This window comes from Triturus cristatus, chromosome 11, assembly GCF_964204655.1.
Source record: "Triturus cristatus chromosome 11, aTriCri1.1, whole genome shotgun sequence".
Lineage (NCBI taxonomy): Eukaryota > Metazoa > Chordata > Amphibia > Caudata > Salamandridae > Triturus > Triturus cristatus.
The window spans coordinates 709,775,686-709,797,705 of NC_140594.1; the positions used below are offsets into that span (position 1 = coordinate 709,775,686).

General features: G+C 42.1%; 1 protein-coding gene across 1 annotated transcript in view; it reads right to left on the reverse strand.

Annotated features, from left to right (window-relative positions):
- Positions 1-21,127, reverse strand: part of SLC35G2 (solute carrier family 35 member G2) — a 261,335-nt gene extending 240,208 nt beyond the window's left edge. The window contains exon 1 of the mRNA XM_085634339.1: positions 20,931-21,127. The gene's annotated coding sequence lies outside the window, so the exon portion shown is untranslated. The remainder of the gene's footprint in view (positions 1-20,930) is intronic.
- Between the last annotated feature and the right edge of the window lie 893 nt (positions 21,128-22,020).

Here is a 22,020-nt window from a genome sequence, read left to right on the forward strand (position 1 = left end):
AGGTGAACCATTGGTTTGAGCAATAAATCTTGAAAAAAGGGTTACATCAAATCCACATTTCATCAAGAGACATCTATTCCAGTGCAATTTCACAGAGACTAATCTCATTCATGAGAAGATAATCAACTGTATATAGCAGATATTATGAAAATAGATGATGGAGTCGACGTTTCGGTCTTGGGTGGCGTCAATCCGTCAGACCATCTTCAGGACAGATATTATTGCATATAAAAGACCCTTCATAAATCATAGAAAACTCACGATACTCGTTTAAAATCGTGGTATTGGCGTTTCTAGTTGATGCAGATTTTCTTCCAAATCTCTGACAGCAAAAGTATAGGAGAGAATCCTTCCTCGTATGATTTCAAGAATATCTTGTAAAGAGTCGGACGCGCTAAGGTCTATCCAGGTCAGAAAAGCCTTTTGATGAAATGTGGATTTGATGTAACACTTTTTTCATGATTTATTGCTCAAACCAATGGTTCACCTGTACTCCTTGATTTATACATAAAAATATTTGTGTTTATTTCACAAAAAAGAATTCCCGTGTGTGTGCTTTTTATATTTGATGATTGTATTAGTTGATTGATATCTTTTTGGTGTAAACATTTTTTTAAACACACCTAGCGATTAATTTGCTGAAATATACAACTAACTAGTTTGTTCAAACAAAATCCCTTGTTGGCACTTTGACCTTTTCAAGCAATAACACTTAGCCCTTTAAAAATACGGATTTATTCAAACGTTAAAGTGCTGGTCAACAATCAACCAAGTAAAAAAGGCTAATGTCACGGTACCTAATCATCGCTTATCAAAGTATGTAAAGTGACCTGATTTCTATAGACTATAGGGAGTATAACCTCTAAAAAATCAAACAACAGATATATAACAAGCCTTCATGGTCCCAGCATTCTATGTTCTGTTTACATATACTCAGCCATCATATTCTTTTACAAACCATCAAGGATTTACAACATTAAAGTAGCACGCTTTAAACCTCTCAAGACCCCATAGGTAGAAAACAAGTGCAGAGTTTCTATTGTTAGCCCATGGATACATATCAGTGTCTTCCTTAAGTATCCATGTTTCCAGATATAGTAAGGTATGGGCTGCACATTGAGATCAAGGGATACTAAGAGACCCCATACTGCCCCAGCTTTTTAGATGTGGATATATAGTTCGGCATCACTATTCAGCCCATTGGGGGTCTCTGTACCTAGTAGGAGAATCTTTTTGGATTCTTCACGACGTAACTCTAATTCTGTATTACCTCCTCGTGGTTTCTTCTGTACATGTTTGATGCCGTAATATTTCATATTTTCGGTTTTCCCATCATGTCTTTCCCATATGTGCTTCGCCATGGCATATTGGGAGTCTTTATTTGTGATTGCCCTCAGATGTTGTAGTATATTAAGCTTAAGCTTGTTGATGGTGCTGCCCACGTATTTGGTGCCACATTAGCATTCCAGGACATGTACAACTGATTCAGTTTCGCAGGTGATTTTCTCCTGTATCTTGTTCGTTGTACCATAGATTGTTGCATACTTGCTCTTATTTATGTCATGTATGCAAGACTTGCATTAAGTGCATTTGAAAAAGCATCCGCTGGGAACAGGGAGCCATGTCATTGTGTTGCTTTGAGGATCAGTTGGTGTATGTATATATATATATATGCTGGCAATGTCCTCGTGCAGACGCGCACAGACAGGTCCATGGACACCGAATATGCTGTTGCCAATAAACAGTGCTTTATTTGAAGGAAAGGTGCAGTCTCAGACGCGTTTCGGACACGGACTGTGTCCTTGATCACTCAGCGACATATTGGAAACCGTGAAATTTAAACCACATAGCACTTCCGGTTCACGTGATCGACAGTAAATAGACATGAAAGAAAGACTTCACATTGTGTTCCTTATTTAGGTGAAACCTCGCTGTAAATACAAAGACATGGCTCCAATTTAAATGCGAAAAAATAAACGCACATAGCTATTGAAAATTGTGTAGTAAACATAATGCAATATTAGGGGTCTTAGAAATGAAATCCAGACATTGTCGTTTTGTATCTAATGCACAAATGCAAATATGCCAGGTCATTCTATTTTGTACCTGCATCCCTCGCTATGGCATCCATATGAAATGTTCATATACACTAATATAAACTTTTACATGTCGGGAATTCGTTCCTTATGCCGAAGCACTTACAAATGATATTGTTATAATGTGCAAATATGCCGATGTAAACTGATACAGGAGGTAATGATAGAAATGTAATCTATGTTTGACATGTGCAAATACGCTACAGAATATAACAGATATAAATACAGTATAGCTAAAACAACTAGTTCTTACATAAATTAAAAAGCTTATTGCTAGCATATTAAAATATATGTATAGGTGTAATATTTAGCAGCAATGTATCATTATATCACCTGTATACAGAATAGGATGGCTGAAATTTCCTGTCAAATGTGCAAATACGTAATATTGAAATTGATGAGCCAAATGGAAAAAAAGCGAAAATTACATGCCCACATGCTATCGCTAAAGTGCTATTGGTGTGAGGGGTGCAAAATGAATAGTATGTGCAAAACAAGGCTTGAAAATAGAAAAAACTACTCCCACAATGGATTACGCAGCGAATGCCATTATGAGCTGGAATTTACTACAAAGAATACAATATCCAATGTTCTAATACAAATGCTATAAATGGTTATTCATAATAATGTAGTTCCAGTTTTGCCATGTGTGACCCAAATCTTAAATAGATAAAAACGATCTATCTTGGAATGGAAACTCAGCAGATTGATACTACTAGGGCCTGTCAGGATAAAAGCGAACAAAGCATCTTGAAGGGAGACCAAGTTAATCTAAAAGATACAGGTACATGTAAAATAGTAGTCGTAGCCCCTCTTTATAAGAAATTGTGTAAATCTTCCCCTGTGTTCAGTCCAGTCGGGAACTTGGTGTCTAACTCTATGATATATTTAGATTCTAGTTGGCGCAGCTGTTTTTCCTGATTCCCACCTCTCTTGTTGAGGGGTACTGCATCTATTACAAAATATTGTAAATATTTTAAGCTGTTCTCATGCACAGCTTTAAAATGTCTTGCGACTGGATATGTTGGATCAGAATTTACAATTGCACGGAGGTGCTGCAATATACGCATATGTACCTGAAGTTTTGTGCTTCCAACATAGCATAGATCACAACTACATCTAAGTACATACACAGCATGGTCAGTCCTACATGTGTAGTGTTCTCTTAGTGGATACTCAAAATCTGAAAAAGGTGTTTTGTATGTAGAGGTACTGATGCCAAATTTACAAGCTCTACATGAACTACACCTTACAAAACCTTTTTGCGGGGTGAGCCAATTCCTAGACTTAATGCTCTCTGGATTATTTTTGACTAGATCGTTTCGCATAGAGTAGGCTTTTCGAAATGTCACGGTTGGGCTGGGAGGGAGCTCCTTTTTAAGGGTCAGGTCTGTCATGACTATTGGCCATTCTTTTTTAATTATAGCTGTAATAGCTTTGGCCTGTTTGCTATATGTGGTCACTAGTCTGAGCTCATCTCCCTCGCCATGTGTTTTTCAGTCCATATCACTGTTGGTATTGGTGGTCACTCTATTTGGATCTAGTAGAGTTGTCCTGTCGTTCATATTTGCTTTTCTCCTAGCCATATCCAGCCTCTTAGTGACATATTCTCTTGCCTCTAACCGTTTCTTTGTTAATTCCTGATGATAGTCTTGGGCTTCCTCTGTGCTGCAAGCTCTATGTCTCCATACGGAATGCTAGCTATCGTATGAGGAGGATGGAAACTCTTAGCATGTAGTACCGAGTTTCCAGATGTGGGCTTTCAATAGAGGCTAGTTTCTATTACACCTTGTTTGGCTTGGACAGTAATGTCTAGGAAATTGGCGCTGGTTCTGTCGATATGGGCAGTGAACTGCAGATTCAAATCATTGATATTGATGGAATCGACAAAGTTCTGGGCCTGATCTTCAGTTACCCTCCAAATGACAAAAATATCGTCGATATATCTCCACCATTTTATAATGTGTTTGGACCATTCTTCAGCGTGCTGGACCATGAGGACATGCTCCTCCCACCAGCTCACATGCAAGCAAGCGTTGCTCGGGGAGAAGCATGCCCCCATGGCCACACCGCGCAGTTGTTGGAATACAGTGTTATTGAACATAAATACATTGTTGAATAAACACCACTTGGTCATGCACAACAGCATTTGATTGTGACAATACATTTGAATCAGTCTTTTGCCCAAATAGTATCCCACTGCCTTGAGTCTATCCTCATGGGCTATACTTGTGTCTAAGGCAGTGATGTCCATAGTCACAAACAGATATTCATCTGACCACTCTGTCTTGCTAAGTTGGAATAGAAAATCCGTAGTGTCTTTTATGAAAGTCGGCAACTGTGTCACGAAGTCTTGAAGATAAAAATCAAAATACTTTGATGTATTTTCAAAAGTACTTTTAATAGATGAAACAATTGGTCTACCTGGGACAGGCAGTGTCCCTTTGTGCACTTTGGGTATAAAGAATATATTGGGCAGCACAGGGAAATCATTGTTTAGAAAGGAAAATTCGTCTTTGGAAATTAATCCTTCCCTTTTCCATTTGCTAAGATCATGTTTATAGTTCTTCGGAATTTTTTTCACATTCATCAGATTACTTTTACAATAGCAGGCGGCATCATCCAGATGATTATATGGTTCTTTAATATAGTCTTTTTTGTCCCATATGACTACGTTACCACCCTTATCAGATTTATTGACTACTATTGCATCATTGTTTTTCAATTTTTTCATGAGCTCAAAATATTGCTTGGTGTTATATTTAGGCATAGTTCGTTGTTTTTGCGTGATCTTAGATAGTTTTTTTAGTTCTTCTATCACTCGCTCATGGTAGATAACAATAGCGTCACGTGGCATATTAGGGACAAAAGTGGAGGTCAGTTTAAATGGACTTCTGCCTGGTTTTGCAATGTCCACCCCTTCTGTATTGGCTATTTCTTGTGTACTTATCTCTACAGATGGCTGGTCACGTAGTTGGTATAACGTATGCATTAAATATATGTCTTTAGCCTGCAATTTTGTCATTTGTGTTACGTCAACATTTTCCTCTTTTCTATTTGTGATTTCCAAATTTTTCTTGATAGTAAAATACTTCCTCAATTTGATTTTCCTGATAAATTTGTACACATCCACTCGAGTGTTGCAATAGCCAAAGTTACTTTCGGGACAGAATGAGAGTTCTAATGTAAGGAGTTGTTTTTCCGACTGATCAAGATCTATATTGGTGAGGTTGATAATAGTGTTGTCTTCCATTATTGAGCTTTTTTCCAGTGTTGGTTCTGCTTTTTGCGCCCTCTTATGCCTGAGGCATTTCCTTCTTTGGCGTCTTCGGGCATTTCTCCTTTGCTTGTTGAGGCGTTTGGATTGCGTGGCCTCAGTGATTGTTTTCTCTCCATTCTGATGTATTCTAGTTCTTCTGTAAATGTCAGCTGACCCAAATCCCCTTGCTCTTATCCTGGGTTGCTTATTTCAGACTCAGTATCACTATGGACTAGGCTGGCATCCGATGTGGACAGATTTGAATCACTTCCTGCATGTTCAGGTGGTCTGGTGGCTGTCAGTGTTTTGTTCGCCATCATGCCTTTTTGTCTACGTAGGTTGTCAAACTTTCGTGCAAATGTGAATACTTGCCCTTGCTCATAATCGTTCTTATCCCTCGCAAATGTATAGGCTTTCCTTGTTTTAATCACTATCTCTTGTTTTTTCAGGTGGTCATTGATATCTTTAATATTTTTTTCGATATACTCCTTTTGACTTTGATGTTCCGGCTTGCTCAATTCTTTGTGTATTCTTGCAATCTCCTCCTTATTTTTGTCACGGTCGATCTTGACATATTTGACCAGCAAACAAACTAAACGCATTGATGCATCGAGATTGCTTTCTGCCCATTCCTTCAGGAGCATGGGATTGGGGCTATCAAAACTAGGGGCCAACATAATTCTCAGCCCCTCGATATTCTCCCAACTTCATGGTGCTTCTCCAACGATTTGATCTCCCATCATTTTGTGAGTTCGCTTCTACTATTTCTTTCTAATGCTTTTATAAGGCGTTTAGTTCATCATTAGTGCCAACATTTGTCGTTTTCTTACTATTTCCACCATTTGGGACTTTTGGCAAATTAAGAAAAAGTTCATCAGCTGCCATTTCCCGTTCCCGTAATACGTCGTCAGACATAGCACCTTTTGAATATAATCCTCTATGCACAACTTCAACGGTTAGTCAATAACGCTACCGTGAATTCAGGCAAATGTCCAGCACCTCCCCACCTACTAAGTGCAGATACCACCGACTTACTTACCGCGTGTAGTTCAGCGACTTCACGAGTCCTCCGACTCCTGACGTTCACCTCTATCTCGCGTATACCGCAGTCGTCCGCACTCTGTAGGGGGCTGTCCCAACAACGCTCTCACCGAGCGAAAACTCCACAGCGGCTGGGATTCCAGGTCAGCCTACTTTCGGGCGAGGGGTCTGTGCAAAAACAGGAAGCAGCCTTTTTCCTACGAATATATCTGCTGGCAAAGTCCTCATGCAGACGCACACAGATAGGACCACAGACACGGAATATGCTGTTGCCAATAAACAGTGCTTTTTTTGAAGGAAAGGTGCAGTCTCAGACGCGTTTCAGACACGGACTGTGTCCTTGATCACTTAGCGACATATTGGAAACCGGGAAATTTAAACCACAGAGCACTTCCGGTTCACGTGATCGACAGTAAATAGACATGAAAGAAATACTTCACATTGTGTTCCTTATTTAGAGAAAACCTCGCTGTAAATACAAAGACATGGCTGCAATTTAAATGCGAAAAAATAAAAGCACATAGCTATTGAAAATAGTGGAGTAAACATAATGCAATATAGGAATCTTAGAAATGAAATCCAGACATTGTCGTTTTGTATCTAACGCACAAATGCAAATATGCCAAGTCATTCTATTTTGTACCTGCATCCTTCGCTATATATATATTCTCACAGATTACATGTTGTATGAACTTGCAGAAGTGAGCAACACTTTCAATAGTCATGATGCCTATTAAGGGCATAATTATGAGTTTAGGTGCTATTTATCGCACCTGATAAATAGCTATACCACGGGGTGTGTTATTGATTGGGCATAATATGTAACATCTATTAGGAGTTATTAGGGAATAACATGCAGATTTTTAAATTTAACACAACAGAAATCTCCATGATACTGTAAATACCTTATGCTTTTTCCCTGTTAAATTTTGGAAGGTTTGACATACCGAAATTTTATGAAGGTTGAGGTATTTAACGTATCAAATAATTATTGGATTCGTTAAATACCTATCAACAAGTAATTCCGAACCATGTGTAAACAGTGGTTTCTGTAAATGATGTCATAAATAGTGTCTTAGAAGATGTGATGAAAGATGTGATATGTGAGATCATAAGCAGTGCATGGAGGGGGTGTGCGTTATAGTTAGTTCTGCTAACTGTAACGGGAGATTTTCTGTGGTTTTTTTTTGTTCAAAACAGTTATGTTGTCACTGACAAATTCACCTAACTGTGAAGTTACTTTAACCTTTGTTTTTTCCAGTGAATTTCTGAGTTTTTTAAAATAAAAAAACCAGATCTTTTTATCACACCCACCTACCACCTATAATGTTACTTTTACCTTTGGATTTTTAATTGAATATATATATATATATATATTCACTGAAAAAACCATAGGTTTCACACATGTTATAGTTAGCGGAAATTTTACTGATAAAAAACCAATGAAATTCCCCCGTTATAGTTAGTGCAGGCAACTATAACTCACGCGACCGCAATCCTCTGCTGATGCTAATACTGTATTTAGACACTTATTTGCCCATGTCTTCTTCCATACATTTTTAGCTATACATATATTACAAATATTTCTTTTTCATAAAGACACATATGTCATCAGCAGAAGATTGCGGTCGCGTGAGTTATAGTTGCCTGCACTAACTATAACGGGGGAATTTCATTGGTTTTTTATCAGTAAAATTTCCGCTAACTATAACATGTGTGAAACCTATGGTTTTTTCAGTGAATTTGCAAGGTTTTTTAAATGCTAATTCCTAACTATAACGTGTGTGAAACCTATGGTTTTTTCTGTGAATTTGTACGGTTTTTTAAATGCTAAGTTACTTTACGCCATTCGTGGCGTGCGCGCCCACTTAACGCAGTTCGTTCCGTGCGCGCACGGTGCGCTACGCGCACCGCGCGCGCACAGTGAGCACGCGGTGCGCTTCGCGCACCGCGCGCCCACTTTACGCAGTTAGTGCCGTGCACGCACGGTGGGCACGCGGTGCGATGACAAAGCAAGAAAGCACGTCAACAAATCTGTTTCTGCTTTCCTCCGTGACTATGGTATGGGTGCCATTTACCACAACAACTTGCGTTATGACATGCAAGACATTTATAGAGGAGATGGTGTGCACTTCAATGATGAAGGGAACAGAGTCTTCCTCTTGAACCTTAGACTCTGCATCGGTACTTACTTGTAGGTACCACTAAAAAATCATTTCATAAACACAACGGCTCTTTTTAGAGCCCCCTAATATCTAAACACTTAAATCTGATTTTCATTTTTTTTTTTTTTTTTCTACCGTACGCTTACCGTAAGCTTACCGTACGCGTACCCCGTGATTTTTTTTAAAATCAATAAATGTTTTCTTTGTACTTTACAGTCCTTCTTTGACCCCCTCACAAATGTAAGGGGGTCTGTAACTCTCCTCATTGCCCCCTTTTCTTGTTTTCACTCTTTTTTTTCTGAGTGAAATACACAAAATGGCGGCCGCCGCTTCCTGGTTTCGGCCGATTCGAATGTTTACTAAGATCTAAGAGCCAATCAGAATCGCGCTCGCGCACGCCACCGTACGCTTACGGTAAGCGTACGGTAAGCGTACCGTAAGCGGGCTCAGATATATATATTGATTTAAAGGCTATTTTCTCAGAATCTACTGAACAGATTTACACCAAACCTACAAAAGGCACTTCCTTGACCTAGGGACTACCTCTCTGCCAAATTTCGAGTAATTCTGTTCAGCCGTTCGGGCTGTAGCTCGTTCTAAAGGTCCTATGGAAAAATGCATGGGGAAAACGCGTTTTGGGACCCCCCTTTTATCTCAGCCCCCGCTTGACGGATCCCCCCGAGACTTTCAGGGTAGGAGCGGAGCGTAGCGCCCCACCTATTTTGAGAAATTCGCGAGGATTCATCGACCGGCGCCAAAGTTATTCAAAATAGAATGTTGAGGTTTTCCTATGGAAAAGGGGTCCTAACTATAACTACCTACTGGCGACCGCCAGTAGGTAATATATATATATATATTCACTGAAAAAACCATAGGTTTCACACATGTTATAGTTAGCGGAAATTTTACTGATAAAAAACCAATGAAATTCCCCCGTTATAGTTAGTGCAGGCAACTATAACTCACGCGACCGCAATCCTCTGCTGATGCTAATACTGTATTTAGACACTTATTTGCCCATGTCTTCTTCCATACATTTTTAGCTATACATATATTACAAATATTTTTTTTTCATAAAGACACATATGTCATCAGCAGAAGATTGCGGTCGCATGAGTTATAGTTGCCTGCACTAACTATAACGGGGGAATTTCATTGGTTTTTTATCAGTAAAATTTCCGCTAACTATAACATGTGTGAAACCTATGGTTTTTTCAGTGAATTTGCAAGGTTTTTTAAATGCTAATTCCTAACTATAACGTGTGTGAAACCTATGGTTTTTTCAGTGAATTTGTACGGTTTTTTAAATGCTAAGTTACTTTACGCCATTCGTGGCGTGCGCGCCCACTTAACGCAGTTCGTTCCGTGCGCGCACGGTGCGCTTCGCGCACCGTGCGCGCACAGAGAGCACGCGGTGCGCTTCGCGCACCGCGCGCCCACTTTACGCAGTTAGTGCCGTGCACGCACGGTGGGCACGCAGTGCGATGACAAAGCAAGAAAGCACGTCAACAAATCTGTTTCTGCTTTCCTCCGTGACTATGGTATGGGTGCCATTTACCACAACAACTTGCGTTATGACATGCAAGACATTTATAGAGGAGATGGTGTGCACTTCAATGATGAAGGGAACAGAGTCTTCCTCTTGAACCTTAGACTCTGCATCGGTACTTACTTGTAGGTACCACTAAAAAATCATTTCATAAACACAACGGCTCTTTTTAGAGCCCCCTAATATCTAAACACTTAAATCTGATTTTCATTTTTTTTTTTTTTTTTTCCTACCGTACGCTTACCGTAAGCTTACCGTACGCGTACCCCGTGATTTTTTTAAAAATCAATAAATGTTTTCTTTGTACTTTTCTGTCCTTCTTTGACCCCCTTACAAATGTTAGGGGGTCTGTAACTCTCCTCATTGCCCCCTTTCCTTGTTTTCACTCTTTTTTTTCAGAGTGAAATACACAAAATGGCGGCCGCCGCTTCCTGGTTTCGGCCGATTCGAATGTTTACTAAGATCTAAGAGCCAATCAGAATCGCGCTCGCGCACGCCACCGTACGCTTACCGTAAGCGTACGGTAAGCGTACCGTAAGCGGGCTCAGATATATATATTGATTTAAAGGCTATTTTCTCAGAATCTACTGAACAGATTTACACCAAACCTACAAAAGGCACTTCCTTGACCTAGGGACTACCTCTCTGCCAAATTTTGAGTAATTCTGTTCAGCCGTTCGGGCTGTAGCTCGTTCTAAAGGTCCTATGGAAAAATGCATGGGAAAAACGCGTTTTGGGACCCCCCTTTTATCTCAGCCCCCGCTTGACGGATCCCCCCGAGACTTTCAGGGTAGGAGCGGAGCGTAGCGCCCCACCTATTTTGAGAAATTCGCGAGGATTCGTCGACCGGCGCCAAAGTTATTCAAAATAGAATGTTGAGGTTTTCCTATGGAAACGTGGTCCTAACTATAACTACCTACTGGCGAACGCCAGTAGGTAATATATATATATATATATATATATATATATATATATATATATATATATATATATATTATCTACTGGCGGTCGCCAGTAGATAGTTATAGTTAGGACCGTGTTTCCATAGGAAATCCGCAACATTCTATTTGGAATAACTTTGGCGCCGGTCGACGAATCCTCGCGAAAGTTTCAAAACTAATGGGGCGCTACGCTCCGCTCCTACCCTGAAAGTCTCGGGGGGATTCGTCAAGTGGGGGCTGAGAAAAAAGGGGGGTCCCAAAACGCGTTTTCCCCATGCATTTTTCCATAGGACCTTTAGACACAGCTACAGCCCGAACGGCTGAACAGAATTACTTGAAATTTGGCAGAGAGGTAGTCCTCAGGTCAAGGATGTGCCTTTTGTAGGTCTGGTGTAAATCTGTTCAGTAGGTCCTGAGAAAATAGCATTTAACTCAATATATATATCTGTAAGCGCGCTCCGTGCGCTTACCGTAAGCTTACCGTACGCGTACGGTGCCGTGCGCGAGCTCAATTCTGATTGGTGGTTACATGACTGTAAACATTCGAATCGGTCGAAATCAGGAAGTGTCTGCCGCCATTTTCTGTCTCTCGCACTGAGAAACAAAGGTGGGGAACGTGAAACGGGGGCAACGAAGAGAGTTGCAGACCCCCTAGTGTTTGTCAGGGGGTCCAAGAAGGACCCAAAAGTACGAAAAATAAATTTAGTAATTTTAAAAAAAAATCGCGGGGTACGCGTACGGTAAGCTTACCGTACGCGCACGGCAAAAAAAATAAAAATAAAAAAATAAAGAAGTAACAATCACATTTATTAAATAAATTAAAGGTCCCACAAGGGAGAAAAAAACAAATGTACTGCGTAAAAAAAGGCGAGGCGTGCACGGCATGGACTGCGCAACGTGGGCGCTCGGTGCGCGAAGTGCACCGAGTGCCCACAGCGCGCGCACGGTGCGCGAAGCGCACCGTGCGCGCAGGGTGTGCGCATAGTGAAAAACCAGAAAAAAAAATAAAAAATAAATACATAACTTAGCATTTAAAAAACCGTACAAATTCACTGAAAAAACCATAGGTTTCACACACGTTATAGTTAGGAATTATCATTTACAAAACCTTGCAAATTCACTTAAAAAACCATAGGTTTCACACATGTTATAGTTAGCTGTACATTTCACTCGTAAAAAACCAATGAAATTCCACTTTATAGTTAGATCAGGTAACTATAACTTGCGCGACCGCAATCCACAATGTGTAATTTCAGATGTCATCATTGATGTCATGAGTGATGTCACTGACCATGTCATGAGTGATGTACTATGTGACGTCATCAGCAGTTTATTGTGGGCGCGCAAGTTATAGTTACCTGATCTAACTATAACGTGGAATTTCATTGGTTTTTTACGAGTGAAATGTACAGCTAACTATAACATGTGTGAAACCTATGGTTTTTTAAGTGAATATATATATATATATATATATATATATATATATATATATATATATATATATCTGTTAGATTGCTGCACGAGCACTCCCCAGGCCTTCGACGTTGGTGCTGTTAGTGGCAGCAGCAGCCACTGCAATACGATTCGAATCCCTTTTGGATTGAATTGCGTGGCCTCAGTGATTGTTTTCTCTCCATTCTGATGTATTCTAGTTCTTCGGCGTTTCCCTTTGTCAAGTTGACAAAGGCAAACGCCGAAACGCGTCTTCCTTCTAAAGCTAGTGCACAATAAACTTTTGTGCGGTTTCCTGGTGTGCTGTCCTCTTATTCACTGAATTGCTTCGAATAAAGGGATTCGAATCATATATATATATATATATATATATATATATATATATATATATATATATATATATATATATATATATATATATATATTTTGTTTCACAATGGCCCGAAGCATTTCTGAAAGCACTCACTGCCACTGAAAAGCAAAGCTTTATTTATCTTGCCAGCCAGCGAATTCACACCTGTATTTTAAAACTTGATTGCCGACGCGTTTCGAGGTGAATACCCTCTTCTTCATGGGCGGCTGCTTATGAAGTCATCTGAGTGTCCAGCATGCTTTGAAGTGTTATCCCGCCCTTAGTGGGTGTTTACAAAGTGCACAGGAGCATGTTGGAACATATAGTTTCTCCCAGAGTGGGTTTTCAAATACTTCGTTTTTGCAGCAAGTATACTTTCCTTAGTAGGGTTCCCTTGGTAGGGTTCAGGCGAGTTCTCTGGTTGATTTGATGGCTCAGCAGCAGTGCCAATCCGGTTGGTAATCGTTACCTCCGTGGCCTCTCTTTTTGCGTCATTGGAATACATATATATATATATATAAAGATATATATTATTTTTTTCTTTCTTTTAGAAAAAGAGATTTTATGTAAATTCACTTTAAAAAAACATTTAAAAGTACAGTTACAAATTCAAACCAAAACCCCCCTAAAATTAGCAAGTTATGTTTAGCTCCGCAATCCATAACTCACACATCAGCTATGCACACCATAAATCTCACACCAAATGCAATGTACATGACCTCACTCTTGATGTAACAAATGCAGTTACAAATGTCGTAAATAACCTTACAAATGAGATTATATGTCACATTATCATTCACTCAAAGACTACTCTAAATGTAGCATTAGTTATTGGTCTGAATGTGTTATTTAAATGTTTTGTTCGTTTGGGTGTTATTGTGAGGTCATACGAATTGCATTTGGTGTGCGAGTTATGGTTTGCCTGGCTGCTCTGCTTCTAATAATATCATGCTCAGTGTGCCAGGGCTGTTGTTCGGGGTGCCAGGGCACAAAGAGGCTTCTTTTCCAACACAGACAGGACTAAAACACACACACATAAAGCAACACATAAATGGAATGCTACAACACACATACACACACAATGAGATACAAACAGTGAAACATTTCCCCTACTCCCAGCCTTAAGTTTATCGTCGTGGCAGCAGTAGGCATAAGAGGCATCTTCAGTAGCAGGCTGCAGGCAGCAGTCCAAGTGTCTCAGCTCCCCTTCACCTAGGCAGTGGAGTGGCGCATGGAAAGATGCTGTTACAGAGGAGGGTGGAAGGGATGGAACAGGGTTTTAGAAGAGTAGGTAGTGCTAAATGCACAACCAGAGTCCGAAGAGGTGGCACAGGCCATGAGCGTGGGGACATGGTGGCTGCACATTCACTTGTGAGTCGTTGAAGTGCAGCCAGGGTTATGTTCAGCCTTGCTGGTGAATTCTGCTCAGAGAAGATTTAATTTGCCCGCTTTCATGACTGGGCAACTGCCTGGCCTGTTAGATACACCTGTGTGTGTGTCTAACGGTGGTCCTCAGACATTCTCCAGACCTCTGCCAATGTGTTCCTGAAAGCAAAGGATCTGATAGGCTGTTGGGTCATTGTCTGTATGCATCAATGTTGCATGAAGCCAGCAGAACTTGAACTCAGCAGTGTACAGTGTTGATGGGCAGCACCCAATGGGCCTCCACTATATATGTGTACCTAGAAATGTGTATTGCTTTGTAAAAACTTGTATAATAATTATGTTTATAAATATATAGGTATTCGTTAGTTCTGCTAAACAAATGTAGATATTACTTATGGTTATATTAATCTAAGTTTAACATGTATATAAGTGGCTGCATAAACAAGTACATCTTTTTATCATAACTATCTACAATTGCTTCACTGTTGAAATAAAAAAATTTAATTTAAAGTACAGCAACATTTGAAAGTCTGAGTTTATTAAATGCAACTTAAATCTACATATATTACCTTCCTCATACATATACACCTTCCATGTACTTATGTATCTTTATATTTATTACTTCTATTTCAGCATTTTCAATGTACTACTCTAAATCTGACCCTATACCTCTCTCAAAATATTCTTCTACATCCACTCTCTTACTCACCCCAAACTATATTCTACTGCTATGACTTTCAAAATAACCCTTTCAAAACTATTCCCTCCTCTACCCCTCCTTGCTTCATCGCATACCTTGTTTACTATTCAGATCTCCCAAACACGCCTTTCTAAACCCTTCCCTCTGACTCTACCCCCCGCCCCCCTTTACTCATCCCAAACCTTCTCCTACTGGCATGAGCTCCCAAAAAAACAATTTCTAGACCCACCTCTTCTATACCTCCACTATCCATGTCAATCCAACTAACAGACTAACATGTCTACCACTTAAATTGATTTCATATTTCCCTATACCAATTCCCCAATAATCCTGTTTGAGTTCCGCAGTAGTGCGCTACCTGCCAAAAAGCGCTTCAACACCTCATCAGGGGTAGCAAGAGCTATATGATTTGCAAACCCTTCCCTCCTTTATCACTCCAATATCCCTTTTCAATCCAAATAACAAACTCACATGTCTGCCACTCAAATTAATTTTGGATTTTCCTAAACTAATTCACTACTAATCCTCTATGGGTTCCAGAATAGCGTGCTACTCTCTGAAAAAGCGCTTCCGTGCTTCGTACTGGGTAGTAAGCGCTATATAAATGTAATTACAAATACAATTATCATGCTATTAGCAGATGACAGGATTACATTCAGCAGAATGAGGCAAGGCTGATCAGGGTGAGGGTCAACAGCTATGGTAAGATGGTCAAGCCCTGGGAGGCCATCCTTTGTAGTAGCTGTAACAGAGAACAGAGTCAGGTATGACGTGCTCTCCAGTCAGTGTAACACGGTAAATCCAAGCGAGGACATGCTCTTTACCTCGTGTAATAAGGTAAATCCCAGAAAGGTCAAGCTCTACAGTCTACACTCAGCATAACAAGGTAGCTCCCAGAGGAGACATACTCTGTAGTCAGCGTAACAAAGTAGCTCCCAGAGAAGTCATACTCTATAGTCAGCGTAACAAGGTAGCTCCCAGAGGAGACATACTCTGTAGTCAGCGTAACAAAGTAGCTCCCAGAGGAGTCATACTCTATAGTCAGCGAAACAAGGTAGCTCCCAGAGGAGACATACTCTATAGTCAGTGTAACAAGGTAGCTCCCAGAGGAGACATACTCTATAGTCAGTGTAACAATGTAGCTCCCACAGGAGACATACTCTAGAGACATACTCTACAGTCAGTGTAACAAGGTAGCTCCCAGAGGAGACATACTCTATAGTCAGCGTAAGAAGTTATCTCCCAGAGGAGACATACTCTGTAGTCAGCGTACCAAGGTAGCTCCCAGAGGAGACATACTCTGTAGTCAACATAACAAAGTAGCTCCCAGAGGAGACATACTCTATAGTCAGTGTAACAAGGTAGCTCCCAGAGGAGTCATACTCTATAGTCAGTGCAACAAGGTAGCTCCCAGAGGAGACATACTCTGTAGTCAGCGTAACATGGTAGCTCCTAGAGGAGACATACTCTGTAGTCAGCGTAACAAAGTAGCTCCCAGAGGAGTCATACTCTATAGCAGGGGTCTTTGCAGTCATTGTGACAGGAAGGAGGTCAAGAGAGAGCAATTCTGCATCCACAGCCGACCTTATTGGTTGCAGGTTGGCCAGTTATATAATGCGAAGCCCTCTGTGGTCTTCCACTATTTGAAGGCCACCGAGCAGGCATCTCATGGCAGGGTAGTGTGATAAGTGGGGGGGGCAGGGGGTAAGGTGAATGCAAGAGCTGGATCCACGCGATCCCCTCCAGGAATCCTGCCCGAGCCATCCACCCACCTCTAGTGCAGACAATCATGCGGAATTATGAGAGTTGCTTGTATTGTTTTTTTCCCGCCAAATGATTGACATTCTTTGGTGTTCGCCGCTCCCTGCAATTTAGTTCTCACAAAGCATGTCAGCTACATCAGGGGGTGAAACGTGTCTCCCATAGTTAAACATGGATGAGCTGTGAATTGTCTGAGATTCTGGCTAGCATTTTAGAGCCAGGGCCCAAGGTTACAGTGTAATAATGCGCTTTAAAATATATATTTTTTTTTAATTACCCATCAATCAGTTGAGTTCTTCTGTGTAACAAAGCCCTGGTAAAAACAGCACTGCATAAATATTATGACAGTGTTCTAAGATCTCACTTTCGGAAAACTCCTGGGTCTAGGCGCTGTCCTGTGCTATTTGTATTTATTGCATCACTCAGTAATATTTATAAGTAGGAATTCCTTATGGACACCTAGGGAATGACGTACAAGGCTGTGTTTTCCCAAAACAAACTCTTTCACCAGAAGCCCCTCCAGCTCCCAGTATGCATTGATTTAAAACTGAACTCCGAGGGTAGGGAACATATAATACTCAAGCGACGATGGAGGTACGCAAAGAGCCATTTGTTTTTACAGCCATACTTAAAACTACCTGAATAAATCCACGGTGTGTAGGAAAGCAGGGGCTCTGCCTCCCCACGGTCTGCAATGTAGCCATGGACACTGTGTGCATCCACCGGCTGTGGAGTCTGCGTCTGCGTGGAGACCATGGTCTCTTTCTCTCTCTTTCTCTCTCTCTCCTTCTCTAAAACCCTCTCTCTCTCGCACACTGTTCTTCTTTCCCCCTCTCTCTCTCTCCCCCGTTCTCTCTTACTCTCCCTGCCCTTCTCTCTATCTGTGTCCTGTCTCTCGTTTGCTCTCCTTATTTCCTGTTCTCTCTCATCCCTTTCGTTCTCTTCATTACTCTCGTTATGGCTTTATCTAGATTTCAGCCCCTTTTCCCCCTCTCTCTATTCCTGTGTCTATCTGTGTCTGCCTAGCTCTGACTCTCTCTACCACACACTCTCTTCCTCCCTCTTTATATTTTACATCTGTGATTGACTCACTCTGTCTCTATCTTTTTCAGTCTCTTTCCCTATCTCTCTCTCCTCCCTTCTCTCTCTTTCTGCTTCTCTCTGCCTCTTTGCATGTTTTGTCCCCGTCTGCCTCTCACTGTCTCTGTCTCTCTCCATTTCTCCCTGCCTCTCTCTTTCGCTGTCTCGTGCTCTCTCTGTCGCTTTCCCTCTCTGTCTCTCTTCCTCTATATGTTTCTGCCACTCTTCCGCTCTCTATTTTTCTCTCTCACTTTCTCTACCTCTGTCTGTCTATATGTTGGACTCTGGCTGTCCCTGTCTATTCATTTGTCTGTTTCTCTCTAACTCTGTCTCGGTCTCTCTCTCTTTCTGTATATCTCCATATCCTCCTGTATCGTGCTCTGTCTCTTTTTCTCTTTGCCACTCTCTCTCTGTCTTTCATTCTCGTATTTTTCCGTTTACCTTTCATGTCTATTCCTCCCTCGCCGTTTTCCCCTCCCTTTCTGTCGATGTCTCTCACTCTTTAACTCTCTCTCTCTCTTTCACTCTCTCACCGCTGTCCAACCAACCTCCTCCACCCATTAGGACTGTAGATTGTCCACATCGAGACTACCGATCCCTCTGAATTAACCCCTCCTTGCGCGTAATGTACGTTTTCCCCATTTCGTTGTAAACAAAACCCTTCAAATGTCCTATGAGGCCGCGCAATACAAAAATAATAATGGCGCTGATTACAAGTGCGCAAGCTACTGAGACACCCTACCAGCAGAGTGTCGCCCTGTCCGACCCCGGGAGAGCCCTGCATTCCCACCGAGCCCTTTGCTCTGCCAGGCCTGTAAGGGTGGACCTGGCGGTGAGACATGCCCACCCAGAAACCTTTCAGGGGGTCCCTCAGGTAGAGCCATCTCTGTTCTGCAGAGAGTCTTTACCTAATGACCTTGAATAATTCGTAAGCAGATTGTTTTAAATGCTGTTTTTCTTAAATCTATTTTTAATGTGGGTGGTGTGTGCAGATATTTTGCAGAGAAATATTGTGTTTATGTTTCATGCAATATCCATGACAAAGTTTCTTTTTTATCAAACGGGACCTCACATGAGAAATGGGAGGGTGTCACATAGATTATTTGTAGCATTATTGGTGAGCTGCTGCTATGTTACAATATTGAAAACCCACCTCACTATCCCTGAATATAGGATGTAAACCCATTTACAATTTGGACGAGTGTGTCTGTGCGCTCCCCGTGACCCGGCCACACAGGACTTGAAAGAGCTGAAATTGGATCATAAATTCAAAGCTGTTCTAAACAGGGGCCCAAAAATACATTTGGCCCAAGGCCCCCAAAATCCCTAAGATGTCCCTGCTGTGGAGGAAGTGAGCTGGGCACATGGGCTGACCGTAGCACGCCCTGGTGAGGAAATGGACGATTCATGGGCTCCAAGGGGTCCTATTATCAACACGCACTGAATAGCATCTATCAGAATAAAAAAATCTGGAAGGCATCAAGATGTGTTCAAAGAATTGTGTGGCAAGAGGAAAGCAAGTGCTCCCTCCGTAAAGTACGTTTATTCTGTCCTCGAATGATATATTAATGATGCACATATTTCATCTCTTTTCACATATAGATATATCACGGACCGGTGTGCAGACCCTTGGGACGTGCATCTTGAGTAAAACAACTTCACACAACCCCCACCCCTTACCACCATCCCCTTCCCACCACCATCCCCTTCCCACCATCTACCAGACTCCGGAGCACAGCCCCGTCCGTAGGCCACCAGCGTGGGTAGGTCATTCATGGTCAATGGTCCGTCTTTACATACCGACCTCACAGAGCCCCCTGGGTCTACACCCTATCATTCATATCTAACAGGAAAACCAGGATTTATTGCCTTACACATCCAGATGCACCGGAAGCAAGGAGATATCAGTTCGCGAAGCTCTGTTTCCAAATACACTGCAGAATTCAAAATACTGGGGTTATATGTATATCTCATAACGTGTAGCATATAGGCGGCTAACACATTAAAACCGTGTTATTACCAGTAACAAAACGCATTCTGCTTTGCACGCCCAAATCTAAGAGCCCAGCTACTGCAAACCGAAAATACTGTGCTGAGGTGGCATGGCCAGCTGACTCAGAGCCACGGAATTATTCGCGATGATGGTCGACGACCCCTTCCATCCCCCACCCCACACTAACACCCTGCCAACAGCACGCGCGCACATACACGGTATGAATGGAACGGGGAAACAGGCTGGTATACACCATTTTCATTGCTAGCATTTCCTCTAACCATTCATAATTTGCTGAAGAAAATTGGAACATATTTAGGGATTAATGCAAGACATTGGTGTGTGCAGAACAGCCAAGCTGAGTTGAAGGGGGGGGGGGGGAAGGGGGGGGGGGGAATTGTTCAAGCCTCAACAAAATATGTTTGAATCTTTACAGAATATAGCTAAGCTCTCAAAATACACCAATTCGCGGCCAGGGGCATCTCCCAAGACCATTAACTCTCCTTAAGGTAGTTCAGAGTTTGCCCCACTAAGGGCACTTGGGTCTCTTTTCTTTAGAAAATAACCCAGAGCTGAAGCTGATCTCTTCAGTTCAGGCACCGTATCCACCATATCGCAGCAGACACTTTACATCTCAATCAGAGATTGCAACTAACACAGTGAGTTGATAATGCCTAACAAAGTGCTGTGAAGTGGTGGTAAAGGGACGTGTAGGCGCTATAGAAAACAAAATACACAAGCAAACAAATAAATAAATGCATACATAAATAATTGTGTGCAGATTATATTTGAGGCACCCCTTAAATTCTGTAGCTGTTAGTGAAGCGTGATAGGCTACCCCTTTACCCCCAGCCACCACTGATCTTGTCAATTAATAATCTGTAAGAGTAAACCCAAACATGCCGCAGGTGACGCAGGGTTTAAGCTTATTTCCCAGTCGGTGGTCGGAATTTCACATTCGGCTACTGGATGCCTCCTCAGGGCAGCTGCCCAGCACTGCAGTCCAGGGCTGTCGAACCCAGAGCCAGACGGTACCGGCCACGCGGACACATAGGCACGCGACCTGGTGTTTCGGGGAAGAGGCGCCTTGGGAGTCCAGGGCAGGTGCTGCTGCCACTGACAGAAGGCGCGGGACCCGGCGCGCGCGAGCTGTACCTGTGCTTGGTGGGGTGCTGGCGGGGTTTCTCTCACAGCCGGCAGCTGGCTGGGCTGCTAGAGCGCCAGGTGACGAGAAGCGTCCCGCTCTCCGGCAGGCGTCCCCATCATCTTCAGCGGCTCCACCGAGGAAGGCGACGTGTGGTACTGGCCAAGTCTCCGAAGAGAAATAAAAAAACACGTCTTCTGCGTGCGTGTATGTGAGGGAAAGGGAGGTGGAGGCAAAGAGAGACGGGAGGGGGAGAGAGAGAGCGAGAGATGGGGGGGGGGGGGGTTAATGCCTGAGAGCAGCTGTGTACTCAACGGAAGAGTCCGTCTGTGATGAGGAGAGAGCCAGTGCCAGAGGGAACATTGCACTCAATGCGTATCCCACTTAAGGGAGACAGGGAGGGGGCGCAGAGGGAGAGAGACAAAGATGGAGGGGGTGAGCAGAATATATATATATTTGACAGTATATGGTATATTTGTAATAGACTAAGAGAGTGATGCATGAGATGAGGGAGGCAGAATGAATGAGAAGCGAGATGCTAAGAAGTCCCTACCATATTCGAACCGGAATCAGTAAAAACACACATCCACGCATTTCTCTAGAGCACACTTAATCCATTGAACCATAACACCTTTTAACTTAACCTAAGGATTACAACTGGTCTCTGCAGCAGGCACACCGACCTACTGCGCTTGGTTGCTGAGATTCGACCCTGCCAACATCTGTTTACTAATCTATATGAGCTGAAGCAAGTGCATTGAGCTATCTTAATGACATTCAAAGCCGATCTACAGATTTAACGGAGATTTTGCAAGTGAGTTGATATACAGAGCTATTTTACTGAGGCTGCAAGTGTTTCGTGAGATGGCACACATCTCTGCAGTAGGCGCCGTGCTCATCGGAGCTATTTTAGTGGGATTTGAACCCAGTGACCTGGTTCCAAAGATCTCGAAACCAAATGCATTGACCCGCTGAGCTTTCCTACTGAGACGCAAATTAGTGATTTTCTGGTACACACAGATCTCTGCAGTGATTCCAACCACAGATCCATGCGATCACACTGGAATTGTAACATGTACCGTAGGCGGTAGATTAGGTGTG